Below are 18,704 nucleotides of genomic sequence, written 5' to 3'. Positions count from 1 at the left end.
TCTCGAAATATGATTCTCTCCGAATTACTTGTTGCAACTATTGCTCAAACAATTTATCGATCTTCTCCGAAAACTTAAACATTCTCTATAATAACTCCCCAAGTCTGTTATCTTAGTGTAAGAATCCCTAATTCAGTAATTGATCAACTAAAATTCCTTCTCAGCCATTTGCTTGTGTTGGAGAGTTTCTTTGGCGGGTGGATGCAAATGGAGCTGAAGGGTGTTTGCAAGTTGCTGCGTTGGCTGTGTAGTTTCTTGTTTTTTGCAAAACGGTCAGTCTGTTTATTTAATTAATTTTCATAAAGGGTTGTTAGCTAAGTTTTATTTAGGTGAAAACAAGCAGAAGGTGAAGGAAATGGAAGGTGAACTGCCTAGGCCGCTTTAGAAATTACGTTAACTACACATTTGTGTTATTTGGTTTCTAATATTTTATGTTTGCAGTCAGTGTAATATCTGAGGTATTTAGAACCAGAGTGGTCTATCTCCCAATTAGAAACATTCATAAAATTAGCATTTATATATTGCATAATTTATAACTTTGAACAATGTCACTATTTTAAATAACTTTTTAACATTTAGGTTACAAAATATTTAAAATGGTTTAATCCTTTAATAATTCTCAAACATATATTAAAAAAAATTGAATTTTAGAGTTTTGCTATTTGTTAGGCTATACTCTGTGGTCCAGGTCCAATAATTGCTACTGTTTCCCCTTTACCCGTCTCTTTTTAAACTCAAAAGTAAGGTTGGTTGCCTATCTAAGTTTACAACTAAATTCTCTTTCGAAAACAAGCTAGCTGCACTTTAACTAACGCTGATTTTAACAGCTTTTGTAGTTATCTCATATATCGTTAACATCCATTAGATTTTGCATAAATTTCTATACACCTTTAAAGATCATAATTACCAATTGTATGGCTTAATAGTTTCGATACCGATTGACAGCAGGTACGACAATCTAGAGACATGTCACAAATTGTGGTCCCATTCTTTCTCTCGAAAATAGTACTCAGAATAGTGCAATTGGACTTTTGGAGTTCTTTTTATTCATTATTTCCTATGGCGTTGACAACCTAGCCAATTTCTTTTAATTATACTCCCTAAGTAGCAAATTTTTATTTTAAATAAGTTTCTGTACACCAAGTTTTTTCGTAAAGTTGTTTATTTCTATGCATTTCAGATTAAGCTTTTCCTACATTTGTAGCTAATGATTACAGAGATGCCGAAACGCGTCTTTTGTGTGTGTTATAAAATAAATATTGTTTTCATTCAGCAATGTTCAGCAAAAAAATGACGCTATATTAGAATGACGTTATAAAAGAGGTAGAAAAAAATGAAATTTTATTATAGCATTATTTATTATTACAGCTGCTACGATAAAAGAAATTTAGAAATAAAACATATCATGTCTATGAAACTTTTATTTTTTATGAAAAAGTTCTCTAATGCTGAAAAAAATCAGTTATTTTCTTCTGCACAACTCTTCCTTGAAAATAAAGTTTTTCTGTAGTATCCTGAATAATCTGAGCTTCTTTGGTAGTTGTGGACGCCTCCCTGAACTGATAAAACCTAGATATGGTCTTCAGCAGCAGCTCTTATTGCTTCTTGGATTGTAGGACAATCAACGCCGTCTTCTATTTCTTCTTCAATATCTTCATCAACATCCATTTGCACATTTTGCACGTGCTCCACATATTCTTTATCACTTAAAACTTTTTACCTGACTGATCCTCGAATGAAATGTAGGAGTCAAGATAGTTACAAACTTTCTCTGGTTTACATTAAATTTTTGTATCCACTCTGACAAAGGTATTTTGTCATCCTCGTCAATATTCTGAACATTGGGAGAAACTATAGTTAATTTAGCTTGACGAACACTTCTGTTTCGCCATTGTCCATACAAAAAATCATTCTTTTCAAAAGCTGTTTCCGATAATTGCACTTTAAATTCCTTATGACTCCTTGGTTCATAGGCTGCAAGACACTCGTGCAGTTAGTTGGTAAGAAAACTAGGTTGATATTGGTCAACTTATGCTTGGTATAGGCTGCAAAGTTGTCAACTAAGGGAAGAATTTTTCTTTTTTTTTAAGGAAGTTCCTTGTCGCACTTTCTCAATTCTTCTTCGAAAATAGCCGAAGTCATCCACGTTTGTTTGTTTAGTTGTGTAGTTTACAGACAGTGTTTTTATGTTTTTAAAATATCTAGGATGTAAATTTTTGCCAATAGCCAAAAATAACCGAAAGCTTTTTTATCTCTGTACCTGTCATGTTTGCACAAAAAAAAGCAATGACTCTTTGTTTTGAAAATTTTCCATCTACACATTTATGATTTTTGAAATTTAAAAGTCTTGTCTACCGTTAATTTGTAAGACACTAATTTCATTGCAATTGAAGATATCTTCATCCTGGTATGGTTGTTTTAGTTGTGGCCATGTGTTTTATAACCAATCAACTGTCACGTTCTCATCCACACATTCTGCCTCTCCATCAATTTTTGCTAAGGAAATTGAGTGCCAGGCTTTAAACCAATCTAGCCAGCCGTTAGAGTACGTGAAATCTTTACTAAACAGTTTTCCGAACTCTGTAGCTTTCCCTCTAAAAGTGGCCTGGACACAGGAATATCAGAACTGCGACACTACTTGAACCATTTGAGTAGAGCTGAATCTACATCATCACGAATGCACTTCCTAATAGTTTTAACATTGAATCCCCCTCCTCATTAAAGGCGTTTAAAATTTTGTCCTTGTTTTTTAAAATTGAGCCGACAGTCGAATTATCAAATTCAAATTGCAGGCATACATCAGCAATTTTTAGACCACTTTCAAATGCTCTTATAAGACGCACCATGTCTTTAATAGGCGAAGTCTTTCTTTTAGCACTACAACTTGTCCTATTAAAAAATAAAAAGTTAATTACTAAATTAAAATCCAAAAATAAAACGAGCCGAGCAAAATTTCACGGTAGCGCAAATTTCTTAAACTGACTGTTCTGAAACAAAAAAAAAATTGACTATTAGGATGGCACTAATAAATGAAAAATTATAGAACTGTTAAGGTTACCTAACTATACACAGAAGGGACAATTGGGTTTTCTCACATTCTTGGAATGCCGCAAAGACGGAAACTTTCATTGCCCTTTATTCTTTAAAAAATAAAAAAACAAGATATATACACCGGTATTTAGGCGCCACGCTGTTTAGGTAGGGATCTATGGAGAAGTATCACTGAGACACAAGCCCTTATCTCTTGCCCTACTGCTCCACCATAGGCCGATCAGACACCAGCATATTTTAGTCTAAGCCGCAGATTCATCTAGAATTTTAAACTGCTGCGTTAGCCTTTTTTATTTTTCTGTACACCGAGCTGGGGCTCGAACCCACATCCACTGAACCATTCGACAATGAAGCGAATGAGAATCGGCCGCCTAGCCCGCTTGGCTATCTGACCGACAAAAAAAAACAACAACCTACTGTAAAATTTTATGATGCTATAGACGAGGCTTACTTTATTTTTAGCCGATAAATCCGAGTTTTTAATAATATTATCGAATAGTTTTTGACCGGATCTATTAAAGATTGACGTTACAACCGAGATGACTTAACTACCGAGGCCGTAATATCCAAGTTCCACTGTATTATCTTACAACATTATGGCATACTTCTCTTATGACTATGCATATTCCTTTTGTTTTGCGAGTTAGGACTCTCTAAATGTGGACGCTTTATTTATTAAATAGAAAATAATTCAGATCAAGAGTAGAATGCACCCAGTATATTAAAAAATGGATTGCAATAAAATTCCTTTGATAGGTAAATTTTGTCTGCCATATTAAAAAATGTCAATTTAAATATATTGTGGCTATAGTGCATAACATTGTATTGTCAGTTTTTAATAATATTATACACCAAAACTAATATTATACAAGATAAGTTTTTTTTAAAGGAATAATATTTTTCCTGCATTTAACTTTATTGATAACCAACATACCAAAGTTAGTCCATAACCTAAATAACAACAATGTAACCAAAGTTAGAGCAGGAGACCAATTCACTGAAAATATTCTAACACCGGGAGGGATTAGACAAGGCGACAGTTTAAGCCCCTTCTTGTTTAACCTACTCATGGACAAAATTATAAACAAAGTAACTTCTCTCAATCTCGGATACAGAATGGGCAATAAAAAAATTGGTAAGGTGTGTTACGTAGATGATGCAGCAATTATTGCCGAATCAGAAGATGATCTTCAGAGACAGCTCTTTCAGTTCTTTCAAATAAGCTGCCAACTAAATATGACCATTTCTATCAACAAAACTAAATGTATGACAATAGCAAAAGATCCGCTCAGATGTAAGATAGTGGTTGGGAACAACCCCATAGAACAGGTGATGCAATTCAGATATCTGGGCATAGATATATCAAACAGACACGATCCAGTAAAGGACCTAGGGAGTCAGATCAACAGAGCATCCGCATTGTCGGGATATCTGCGGAAGATAGTCTGGTCAAATCCTTATATGCGCACAGATAGTAAAATTAGAATCGACAAGACTTGCATACGACTGATCATGACATATGGCATAGAAGTGCGCGAAAATACCAACAAAACGAAACAGATGCTTAGGGTTGCCGAAATGAAAACTCTAAGAACAATAGTGGGCAAAACAAGAAGAGACAGGGTGAGAAATACAAACGTTAGAGAGCAATGCAAAATTCAAGATATTGTAAGATGGGAAAGGCAGCGTAAAAGGATCTGGTACAGTCATGTAAGACGAATGGATGAGAATAGACTCCCAAAAATTGCCCTAGAAAATAACCCGCCTAGTTCAAGACCTCCAGGAAGACCACCTAAAAAATGGAGGGATAGTTGGCAATCTATCTCTCAGGAAATTAACCAGAGGCAGCTTCAGAATTAAACAGATCGTAAGATCTCCAAGAAGTAGAAGAAGAAGAAGAAGAACTTTATTGGTTACAATAATATTAATATAATTTCATCACCACCGAGTTATATTTTTGTAGAATTTTTTCCATCTAATATTTTTTAGATTGAATTATATTAATTCTATCACAACTTTATTTTTCGGCAGTAAATTTTGGTGGACGATATTATATTTTCCACCAAGCGCTTCCTCCAAAATTTAGGGTTTTATAGGTTACGTGTTACATTATTGCTTGTTTCCAAAAATAGAATTAAAAGAATTATTACAATGAAAAAATAATTAAAATAAAAACTACTATAACAAATTGAATAATATGGAAATTTAAAACGGACAGCCCATTAACGATGTAATGAGTTTTAAAAAAACAAACAAAAAGTCTATTTTTATACGCATTAAAAAATGGATCAAATTACTTGTATGTATATATTCATATTTTTATGCAATTTACAAATTATGAAAAATATAAAGGTTGTCACTAAATTTGTTTACATGAGAAAGTTTCTGTCAATTTTTAAAAAATTTGGGTACGCCATTTGGATGAATGGCTCCTTAACAAATAAAATGGCCGAATTTGGAACGATACCAATCTAGGTCAGATCTAGAAGCGTCTAATGCATCCCAAAAAAGCACCTGGTGTAAATTTTGGGTTAGTAGTGTCTTCGGTCAATATTTCTTGGTCCACAGCTAGTAATTCTCAGAAATTCTTTAAAGATTTTAACATAAAGGTCTACGGACGACAGTAAATGCTCTCGGTACGTGTCCAATTAGGCGATAGGTTTTCTTATATTACAAAAGTTTCTACTATTAAGGAAGAAATGTCCAACGTTGGCAGAAAATACAAAAAAAGACTAAGTAGTATGCATTCCAATGCGCTCGCGAGTGAGCTGTTCGGTGTTAGTGGTGAAGTGCGCAGACTAAAGCGGTATAAACCAACAGACTTTAGTTTTGTTTGTGGCTATCCATAAATTTAACCTGGATTTTCTTAAGTGTCGCATACTTATTTGTTAAACAGCAAAAATTTTCATTAACAATAACATCCAATATTTTATCAGTTACGAAATAACTAAAAACTTCTATTGGTTTCTGTACCGCATGTGGTTCAATACCAACTAATGTATTCTTTCTTACTACAAAATCGTCACTATCTACATCTTCTTCTAAATTACACCATTCATAACTATTACTATTCTCAGCACTCTGTTCATTATGATCTGATGGAACTTGCTCATATGGTGTAGTAATAATTTCGTCATTACTATCAATAGAAGAATTTAAATCAGAAGATGAAGAAGATTTAGGAAAATAACTTTTACCTAGCAATGAATAGTCACTGCCAAAGGGATCTTCGATACTGTTGGCATCAGATAAAGATTGAGTTGCTGTCTGCTTATTCTCCATATCGAGTTCATCAGCATGTTCGCTATCCATTTCGGTTCTATTTCTTTTCGTATGAACTGTTGTTTGGTTTTATTATTAAAATTTTTATGACCTATATTATCATGTAATTTATTTAAAAGAGTATTTGTTTCAGAACTCTCTCCAAAGTTTTTATGATCACTGATTGTTTGCTCATTTGCAACTTCTATCAACTTTTGTTTCACTATATCAACCATATAGCTTGCCCTTTTTCACATTTTAACAAGTACTGCTTACACTTTAATGAACTACAATAAACTGAAACTTAATATATATACAGCGACAAGCACCAACAAGTTAAAACGAATGACAAAGGCACATGCCTCCCGGGGTCTGTGACGCCTAGTAACAATAAATTTTTGTTTATGTGCGGCACGTGTCTCCGGAGGCATGTTTCATATTACCGACGTCGGTAGCGAGAATTAAAAATTTGCTATCGATAGCTATTTGTTACACTTAAAAAGAAGTACAAATACCATTTTTACCTCTACCGCAAGATGCGACTTACTTACTTACTTACTTACTAGCCAACGCCCACCCTTGGCATGTTAGCCATTTGGTGGCGCGCTGACCAGTATAGACGAGCCATTTCTCGTAGGCGATCTTCATCCTCCTCGGGTGGGTCTGTTTTCAGGGCTGGGCACTCTGGAAGGTGAGCAGCATCCATCTGGGGCTGATCACATAGTGGACAGTTGTCATTTTAGCGGACGCCGATGCGATGTAGATGGGAGGCCAGGTAGTCATGCCCCGTAGTTGTTCTGAACACGGCTACACTAATGGGTCTCGGCAAGTTGCGAGGGATTGGTGACTCTATTAGGTGGGCCCAAGATTTTCCAGCACCGGCTTGTATTTGCTGCTCTTTTATCTTCGCTTTGATTCCTCTTCTAATGGTGGACTTTGCTGCTGTGTACGATTGGAAGCTAGGGGGCTGTGGAAGAGTAGTGTCTTCTTTTGCAAGTTCATCCGCCGCTTCATTTCCTTCAACACCGACATGACTAGGGATCCATTGTAGAGTAATCAGCCACCCTTTTTCCATCAAGTTCGATAGTTGGATGCGGCAAGATATTGTTTTGGCACAGTCGGTGTATCGATTTGTCGACAGGGCGAGGATTGCGGCTTGGCAGTCGATGAAGAAGGCAACTTTTTGGGGGTGTTGGAAATTCTCAAGATTTTTTTGCACCTTCGTGGATAGCAGCAATTTCGCCGTCGTAGTTGGTGAGAGGGGCACCCACAGCTATAGAGCCTTTGAAGAACGTTGAGACATATCCTGCTCCTGTTCTTCCCGAGTCCGGCATCGAGGATCCATCGCAGTAGATGTGGAGCCACTCATGTGCTGGGTACTTGGTGTGTATCGTCTCTAGGGCGGCTTTCCTTAGGGCAATGTCTGACGATAAGTGCTTCGGGTCGTTATGGTTTTCAAGCAGTAATTCTGTGTTTGGTAGACAGCGGGCCAGTGTGGTTTGCGCTGGGAAGGGGGCGGCTTCCGACAGGACAATGTGGTATTTTTCCATGATTTGGTTTGCTACTGTAAGCGGAGTGGTTTGTGTTTTAAGACGTGAGACTGCTTGTCTATATTCGTCCCATTTTTGTGAAAGTATTCGTCTTTGCCTTTCCCAGAAGGTTAACGCGTGTTGCTCTCTGCGGCATTGTATTGGTTCAATACCGGTCTGGGCTTCCATTGATGTAATCGGTGTTGATTTTGTAGCACCGGTGATGACGCGAAGGGCAGTGTTCTGGGCGACTTCAAGCTTGGAGGTGGTGTTTGTACTCGCAGTTATTGTAGCTTCACTCCCATATTTTAATATCGGCCGGACATAGGTTTTGTATGTTGCTACCAGGACATCTTGCGTGGCGCCCCACTTTGTTGGGCGATGCAAGATGCGACGGTTTGACCCATTTTACTACAGCACAGCACAGTCAAGGTGTTAAATCCCTTATTTTCTAAATCTTGCCTTATATATTTAGCTTGGTAAGCTTGATGCAGTTTTCAAGCAACCACTTTAAAAGTGATAAATTAAATGTCTATTTAACAGTTTCACTATTCAGTTGCGAATGTAAAAAATTTTATACCTTATCACAATAGAATTTTAATTTTGCAAGTAAACACTCTAACAATAGGTTTTAAGTTTACCTTATTAAGCGTAATTATGGCTTAATTTATTTTCTATTGATACGATGTTTACTTGTCGATGGTCAAATGTATAATATTGGTACCGGTGTAGTAAAAAAATGTTGTGGCCATTGTGTCTATATAAACGCAAATCTCAACAAGAGCTCTTAAACATTTATAAATTTCTGTTTGATTATTAAATACGCGAACTGTTCAAGCCAAAAACTCAAAATACTATTGAAAATTTTCAACAATAGATAACTACACCGTAACCACATTTCTAGTTGCATCTACTTTTCAATACAGCCATTTTTTTATATTCTGTTTGAAAGCCGGAGGGTCAAGAACGGGCTTGAGCATACGCGTTAAACAAAGGCATGTTTGGGGAGAAGCAATTGTTCTCAGTTTAATATTCCTGGATCAACGTTCTGTCGTTTCTATTCGGGTTGATATTGAGCTACCAAATTGGCGGAAAGTATTGTCTCGCAGACCCAATAAAATATTGATATATCGAATAACAGCAACATCGCCAAGCTGTGTTTGGGGGCGAGTATTTTATGGTTTTATATTTTCAGAAATCTTTTATTGGGTATAAAATTTTTAATATATAAACCATGACCATCGTGTCATTATAAATACAAGCATATACATGATGTTATTAAATATTTTGTAAAACCACAGTTGTTGGATTTATATAGTTCAAAATAGAAGTTGTTGCATCCTTATTTTCCTTTAGTATCTCAATATTATAATCTCAGTGAACTTTATACTAGATAAACCAATCCAATATAGTTATTTCTTTCTCGAAGATGCAAATGTGTCGTTATTAAATTTAGTCGAATGATAAATATAGTTTTTAGCTAACTACATACTAACAGGTCTAGGCCCTCAACTAATCGCGAGAAGTATAGCAAGAACAACAAAATACAAATTTTAGAACACAGTAATATGCTCTATACTCACTTCATCATCATCATTGGTGCTACAGCCCTATAAAAGAGCCTCGACCTTCCCAAGTCTATTGCGCCAGTCAGTTCTATCAATTGCCAACTGTTGCCAGTTTGCTGCGCCTATTTGTCTACCATCCTCATCTACACCATCCCTCCATCTGAGTTTTAGTCTACCCCTATGTCTACTTCCCACAGGTTGTGACATAAGGATTCTTCTAGGAGGGTTGTTCTGCTGTGATCTTGCCAGATGTCCTGCCCATCTTAGTCTTTCTATTTTTATAAAGGATATTACGTCTTTACCACCAAATATATGTTTATATCTGTGATATATCTCGTAGTTGTACCTCCTTCTCCAAACACCATTTTCACAGATGCCACCAAATATTCTTCTCAGGATCCTTCGTTCAAATATAAGCAGGAGATTTTCATCTGCCTTGGAAATGGTCCAGGTCTCCGACCCATATGTCAACACTGATTGTATAAGGGTTTTGTATATGGTTATTTTTGTTTTTTGGCTTAAGTTTCTGCTTCTCATATGTCTACTCAGTCCAAAATAGCATTTGTTTGCTAGGATTATTCTTCGCTTGATTTCTTCCGTCATGACGTTCTCCTTGGTAATCAAGGAGCCTAAGTATGTGAATTTGTCCACCACTTCAAAGGTAGAATTATCAACCGTGAATTGGTGGCCGATGTTTCTGGCTCTATTGTTGGGTGTTGATGCCATTATCTTAGTTTTATTTTTATTTACTTACAGGCCCATATTTTTTGCGGCGTTTGACAAGGTGGTATACATTTCTTCTATCTTGCGTGTTGTGCGGGTAACTAGATCAACATCATCTGCATATGCCAAAATTTGGGATGATTTATTAAAAATGTTTCCTCTGCTGTCTATTTGGACATCCCTGACCGCCTTTTCCAAAGCTATGTTGAAAAGGAGACACGCCAGCGCATCTCCCTGTCGCAGCCCAACATGCGTTTCAAATGCCTGTGATTGTTCGCCCTGTATTTCGACTTTGCAAACAAATTTACGCATTGTAGCCTTAACCAATCTTATCAGTTTATCGAGGATGTGGAATTCATCCATGGCTTCATACAATTTATTTCTTAGGACACTATCATAGGCCGATTTAAAATCTACGAAAAGATGGTATGTGTCGATATTGAATTCATTGGTTTTTTCCAGTATTTGCTTTAGCACAAAGATCTGGTCCGTTGTTGATCAACCAGGCCTAAAACCACTTTGATATTCGCCAAGAAGCTCCTCTGAATATTTACTCAGGCGACCATATAAAATACTTGAAAATATTTTGTATGCTGTATTAAGGAGGGTTATTCCCCTATAGTTTCTACATTCTAATTCCCTTTTTGTGTAGCGAGCAAACGATCCCAATACACCACTCTTCTGGGATTTGTTCCTCCTTCCAGGCTCTCAGTATGATTTTATATATATGATTAGTCAGAGTAGCACCTCCACATTTAATAAGTTTCGCGGGTATACCATCACTTCCTGGAGATTTATTATTTTTTAGGTGTTTTATTGCATCCCGTACTTCCTGAATTGATGGAGGCTCCAATGGTGTATTGTTGTTTGCTCCTGGGGGTGGTTGATTTGGATCTTCTACTTCGATAGTAAGCAGTTCTTTATAGTGTTCCACCCACCTTGTTAATACTTCTTCTTTTGTATTGAGTATATGCCCCTCCTTATCCTTACATAGTCCGATCCTTGGTTTAAATTCTTTTCTTGCTTTATTTAGATTTTTATAGAATTTTCTTGTTTGATTTCCCTTTTTTAATGCCTCAAGTTCTTCTGTACTCACTTATTGATAGAAAATATGGGCGATAACGAAGAGAAATGAAGACTTACTACGAATATTTAAAAGAAAAGTATTGAGGACCATATTTTAAGGAGTTAACGAACGAGTCTATGGAGTAGGCGATAAAATTTGGAACTTTATACACTTTTTGGAACTCTGCCTGGATATTACGAGCGTGAGGACTGTGTGGATTAAGTAGCTCAGAAGCCGCGTTATACCCATAGCCGGTCCCAAGCCCGAATAAAAGAGGGAAGTTGATGGGCCAGGTTAGCATCCTAGCCATTGTAGAAGAAAACAAGGCTCAAAAAACCGATATAATACCTCGAAACCAGATGGAACCTAAGATGACGAACCACGCAAAGAAAAGGAAAATGAGAAGGAAAAATAAGCCCACAATCAAATAAGCAACATGGAACATTATTTCTATATATATATATATATATATATATATATATATATATATATATATATATATATATATATATATATATATATATACAAGGATTTCCACAATTTTCACTGTATTCCTTCACTCAACCGTTTTCTCCAATTTTTCCTTTTTAGCCAGTCCCTTTCCTGTAGGTTTCTTCTACTCATTGCTTCGTCCACTTCATCTCTGAAAGATCTTCGGGGTCTGCCTCTCTTTCTTCTTCCTATCGGGCTCCACTCTGTTATTCTATTTATCCACCGATTTTGGTCTGCTCTTCTGACATGTCCGTACCAGGTTAACCTCTTCTGTTCGATGTAGTCTATTCTGTCGGAGTTCATTTCCATTCTCCTCTTAATCTCCATGTTATTTATTCTATCCCTTCTTATTACTCTGCAGCTTCTCCTTAGGAATTCCATCTCTGTTGCTCTTATTTTGTTTTTGGTTTTCTTATTTATTGTCCAATTTTCACACCCATAAGTGAGGATACTTCTTGTCATGTCTTGTCCTAGTCTATTTTTTATATCTTCCTCTGTTGTTCCTCTGTTTGATATTATGAAACCTAAATACTTATACTTGTCTGTTCCTTTGATTTGTTCACCTTCGTCTATTTCCAGCTGTTTTATTTCTGTATTCTCCGTTGTTAGGTATTCAGTTTTCTTTAGGTTTATTTCCATCCCATTCTTTGTATATTCCTGCTCCAGTTTTCTCATCATAAAACTGAGGTCATCCTCATCTTGTGCGATCACTATTTGGTCGTCGGCAAAACTTAGCGTATATAGATATTCGTTCCTTACTGGTATACCCATTCCTTCGCACTTTCTTTTCCATGGTTTCAGGGTTTTTTCCAGGAATATTTTGAACAGGGTGGGGGCTGTGGAGCAACCCTGTAGTAGTCTATTTGTCGTCTTAAATGGACTGCATATTCTATTGCCCGTTTTGATAGCTACTTCGTTATTCTTGTACAGTGCTTTTACCGCGTTTATTAATCTTCGTGGAACTTCGATGTCTTCCATTGCTTCCCATAGCTTGGTTCTAGGTATTGAGTCATATACCTTCTTAAATCAACAAAAGCCAGATGGACGGGTCTATTTTTGGCCATTCTTTTTTCTATTAGTTGTTCGACCGTGTAAATGTGATCTAAGCATTCTTTCCCCGCTGTGAAACCTGCCTGGTCTTCTCCGATTTTATCTTGTATATATATTTCTAATTTTTCCTTTATGATCTTTCCATACAGTCTGCCTATAGACGATATAATGCTGATTCCCCGATATTTTTGGCAGTTTTTTCTATTTCCTTTCTTGTATATTGATGTCATATATGCTTGAGTCCATTCTGCCGGTAAGTCTTCTCCATTCAGTGCTCTCTCAAACATTTTATGTATCATACGGAATAACTTTTCCGATCCGTTTTTTATCAATTCGTTTGGTATTCCGCCGGGACCTTCTGCTTTTTTGTTCTTTAGAGTTTTGATCGTTCTTTTTACCTCAGCTAGGCTTAATTCGATTTCGTCATGTGTGTAGATTTCTATTCCGTCTATTTCTTATTCTTTGAATTCGGGGCGGTCTTCGGTTAGCAATTTTTTATAGTATTCTTGCCATTCGTTTTCTTTGATTTGACCGATCTTGATTTTTTCTGTCTTATTTCTTTGGAGCAACTTTAAGATGCGCCATGACTCTGAATTTCTCGTTCCTCCTATGTGCTGTTCTATCTTTGTGCATGTTTTTCCCATTTTTCATTTTTTTCATTTGCCACTTTTCTTTTCACTTCTTTATTTTTTTTCCTGTATAGTTCCAAGTCCTCATAGTTATTTGTGTTCAGGTATTTTATATGGAGTTCTTTCTTCTCTTTTATGCATGTTAGTGTGTCTTCGGTTAATTTCGTAGTTTCGTGAGTGTATTTTTGGTCCACTTCTCCAAGAGCTTCTAGGGCTGCTGTCTTCATGCAGGTTTTTATGTATTCGTATGTTTGTTCTAATGATTCATACCGAAACTCTTCTAGCTTTTGGTCCTATCTTCGCTTATATAGTTCTTTTATTGAGTCTTCTTCTAATAAATTGATTTAGAATTTCTTTTCTTGTGTTGAGCACGTATTGACAGGTGTAGTCGGAGCCGTAACTTGGTCAGACTCTCCCTGGGTCGGTTTCTGTCGAAACATTATTTCTTTCAACAACAAAGACCAAGAGATACCTAATAGAAGAACGTATAAATAAAAACATAGACATTTGTGAAATCCAATACTGTCGTTATATCTCCGAAAGAATAATACATATAAACAGCACAATGGACTCTACAAGAGAAATATACCAAAGGAAGCTAGCACAGAACATACAGCTGAAACAAATAGACGACATCGAAGATATAAACGCGAGCTGGGAGAAAATTAAAAACAACATTGAAGAAGACACAACAGAAGCTCTAGGAAAACGCAAAGTCATACTGAACAGAAAAAACAACAACAATACACCATGGTTCAGAAAAGAAATAAAATAGAACTGCAAAGAGAAACGAGAGGCCTACACGAAGTACAAAACATTAAATACTCCAGAATCCCAAGACACCTATAGAAGAATACGAAATGAAACAAAGAAGAACAAGAAATGAACACTCGGAACAGTTTACAAAAAGAATGGAAAGCTCGTGGAAGACACGAAATAGAAATCAGTTTGCAGAAAGTAAAGATAGTCATAAATTCACTCAAAAATAGAAAGTCACCATGACCAGACGGAATAACCAACGAGCTTCTAAAACACGGAGGAGAAAGTATAACCTTAGTGATGATAAAACTTGTACAAAAACTAATATTCCACTGCAGGATACCAAACGCATGAAGAAACATGATAATGATACCAATTTTCAAGAAATGAGATAAAGAAAACTCCAACAATTATATAGGTATAAATCTACTAAACACCGCACTTAAGCTTACCAGAAAAGTCCTAACCAACAAAATCAATAAACTAACAACTTTATCAGATGAACAACAAGGATTCAAATCCGGAATATCCTGCGTGAAGCCCGTTTTTTTGTACTTAGAATAAAAACTTAAACAGACGATTCTCGAAAATTTATTAAATGTATTTTTTTAAACCAGTGTATTTAAAATAATTAGAAGCATAGAAAAATAATACAAAAGCTTTACTGGTAATGATACGTTCAAAATGATAGGTTCATTTTTAGTAAAGTGATTGATTGACAGCGTAAGTCCTTTTGCTGGTATAATCATATCTTTTCTACTGTAATTTTTTATGCAAAGATGTGTTATAGTTTATTATTTATACATTTTTCAAAAATAATTTTGATATATCGAGGTGTGCAATAAAATTGCACAATTATTACAAGCAAAACATATTTTTGATAGAAATTAGCTTTATTGTTAAGTATTCTCCTTTAAGATCAATAATTTTGCATTCGAACTAACTAATTGTCAAAGCATTTATACCAGTCCGACATAAGAATCCCGGAAACGAAACCATTTGTAGGCCCACCAAATCGTTTTTTATCTTTACATAGGTGTGAGAGCTAGAATTGTCCAAATGTAAGAGGATGCGATTTCGGTTGTTTTTGCGAAGTTTGTCAATCAATTCTAGCAAACAAATATTTACATATCATTTAACATTAACGGTTCTACCATTCTCCAACTAAATAGTAGCAAAATGTTTTCTATTTTCAAATTCCTATTTTCAAAAAAACTCGCCACCATGTTTTATTTACCAACGCAGTGAGAGCAGACTGCCTTTGTTGACTTTGGCCTGTCTTGAAACACTCATATTGTTGACTGGTTTTTCCTTTCGGACTGATTCAGTTTTGCCAAGTATTTGATCAAAATAGGTGTTGATTTGCCATAATCGTCCTACCGAGAAGACTAATGGCAGTATGGTGGACAAATTTGACTCAGCTGGTTCAATAAACAATCAATAAACATCCGTACATCGACAAAAAAATAAGATATACCCAAAACATATCCGCTGTTTTGGGCATATCTTGTTCAGAGGCATCCAGGACTGTCGATTTTACATCGCTTACAGGAACTTGGCCTTTCATCGACCACAACTTGGCGAATTTTTGCGTTCTGACTTAACCATATCCTGTAAAAAATTCAACTGATAAAGGAGCTGAAGGTAAACAGTCACAGATAACGACTTGTGCCCACTGAATGTCATATGGAACAGTTGCAAACTAAAAAATTAATTTAAAATCCTTTATAAAAGGTATATAATTAAAATACCCAATCGAGCTACATCACAAAACGTTTTCGGAATCTATATTCCATCATCAGTGTGTCCTAAAAGTATATAACCACTAATTACATAAAACGTGAAATTTAAAATTTTGACCAAGGTTAATACAAAATGTGGTTAATACTTACTAGGTGTACATGTTTTGAGTTACTAAATATTTGGGTAAAAACCTGTTAAATGTTATTAATTTAAATTTAGAATACATTATTCGATAGTATATGTGATGATGTTAAAGTTGCAAGTGAAATTGATGACATGACAACGTAATGAGGTTGCTGGTCCTGAGACAAAGTGTCTACGACCAGCAACCTGTTTAAATAGGAAAGCCCAAAAAGAAGACAAAACAGTCGAATTTGTAACTAAAAAATCTATTGTCGTTACTTTTGAGGGGAATATTTTACCAAATCTCATAGCTTTTAATCGAGTTTTTTTTTCGGTTGAACAGTTTGTAGGAAAAGTAACCCAGGGTTACAAATGTTAAAGATATGGGCACTTATCTAAACATTGTAACAGTACTAAAGAAAGGTGTATAAATTGCGGTTAAATCAAAGATGATAAACACAATTGTGATAAAAATTTGATTTTTTGTACACACTGTAAAAGCAGAGATCATGTATCTATCTCAAAAAAGTGTTCCTCTTATAGCAATCAGAAAAAAATTAAAAATATAATGATAGAGCAAAAAACTCATTTAAAGAAGCCAAAGAAATATCTGAAAATTCATTATCCAGTTTAGTAAGTCACAACTCCTTTTCACCGTTAACAAATTATGTCAAAAATGTTTCAGAACTTCTCAACAGCGAACGTATATCACTATCTCAGCCTAATCAAATCTCGCCAAATGTCAATGGCAATTAAAATAATACCTGTTCCCAACACACTAATGCGAGTGCCACACCTCCAACTAAAAAGCAAAGAAAATTAAACTCTCCTACTAACCAATCCCCTGTCCACAAACCATCATTTCCATTCCCCTTTGGACCTTCAGAACCTCAACTCAATAAACTCAAATAAACCAAACTACTCTAGTTTGGAAATCAAAAAAAGTAGTACAGCTAGCAATTTATCGATTTTTATCATGGTCTTGGTCAATAAAATAATTTCAAGTAACAACAGACAACCTATTGATATTAACGTAATTACAAGCTGGGATACCAATTCCTTCTGCACATTTGTTATTTTTTAGGTCTCTTAGTATTTCTTTGGCTTCATTCAGAGTTAGTTCCTCGCACGTCCCTTCTTCATCTTCTTTCCAATTCTTATTTCCCTCAAGTTCCTTTTGTTGGTCTGTATTTTAATAGATCTTCAAAATATTCTGTTTAATTTTTCTGTTGTTTCGCCTAGAAGTAAGCCTTGTTTGTTTCTGCAATACTATGGATTATTCTTTGCAGTTTCTCTGGATTTCTTTACTTCTTCTTTTTCTTCGTGCGACTAGGATTACTCCTGTTTGTCTGCCTCTTATTCTGTTTCAGTCGTTGTTGACTGTACATTATCTTTCCACCTTCTTGGCGGCCTTCCAACGGGTCTTCTGCTATATGGCTTGTTGTTTTTACAGATGTTCGCTAATCTATCTGGTCCCATTCGGTTTACATGTTCGTTTCAGTATTTTTTTCTTGTTTTTATCCACCTGTTAATATTTTGAATTTTGCATTGTTCGCGTATACTTCTGTTGGTTTGTATGTATCTTAATGATATGCCCGCTATTGATCTTAATACTTTCATTTCGATATTGTTGATTTGTTGTTTCGTTTTTCTTGTATCGGTCCTTGTCTCCGCTGCATATGTTAGGATTGGTCTAACTGTTGTCTTTTATACTTTTATTTTGCTTTCTGTCGTCAGATATTTGTTTTTCCATATGCTTTCTCGGAGGCAACCACTTACTCTTGCCGCTTTTGATGCTTGCCTTGTGGTCTCTGTTCTTATATCCCTGTCACTACTGATCTCTACTCCTAGGTAATTGAATTTCATTACTTGTTCAACAATTTTGCCGTCTATTTCTAGTTTGCATCTACGCGGTTCTTTACTGATCAGTATACATTAAGTTTTTTCTACTGATATTCTCATATTAAGTTTGTTTGCTGTGATATTAAAGGTGTGGAGCTGCCTTTGTAAATCATCTTCCTTATCAGCAATTAGTACTGCATCATCGGCATAGTATAGTATCGTGATTTAATGCGCTCGCATGTAGTATCCGTGTCGTTTTCTTACTTCGTGAATTATTTGATTCATCACCATATTGAATAACAATGGGCTGAGCGAGTTTCCTTGGCGGATTCCTCCTTTTAGTTCTATGCATTCTGTTTCCCCTGTTGGCATTATAACTCTGGTCTTGTTGTGCTTGTTAATTTTAATAATTGTCCTTATTATCTGATTTGTTCAGCTTGTAATAAATTTAAGATGTCATTTTGCTTCACGCTGTCAAAAGCACTTTTTAAATCTACAAAGCACATGTATGCTGGTTTTCCATATTCAATAGACTTCTCTATTATTTGTCTGATAATAAAAATTGCGTCTATTGTGCTGCGGTTCTTCCGGAAACCTTGTTGTTCATCTGCCATGTTCGCTTTTTCGATTTTATCTTTTATGACTGCCGTTAAAACTTTTTATATTTTCACATTTCTTGACTTCTTGGTAGAAATTCTTTATCTCTTTGTTTATGTAGGCTTATTCTATGTTTTTAATTGCTTTTCTAGATATTCTCTTTTCTTTATTTGCAAATTCGTTTCACTTCTCTTCTTCTTGTCACATAGTTTTTGAACGCATTTTGGGTATTTTCTTTATCTCTTTGTAGTTTTGCCCTGTTTCTTCTTGC

Source organism: Diabrotica undecimpunctata, chromosome 2 (genome assembly GCF_040954645.1).
Source record: "Diabrotica undecimpunctata isolate CICGRU chromosome 2, icDiaUnde3, whole genome shotgun sequence".
NCBI classification, from domain to species: domain Eukaryota; kingdom Metazoa; phylum Arthropoda; class Insecta; order Coleoptera; family Chrysomelidae; genus Diabrotica; species Diabrotica undecimpunctata.
The sequence above is the reverse complement of the archived record's forward strand: the minus strand, read 5'-3'. Positions refer to the sequence as shown.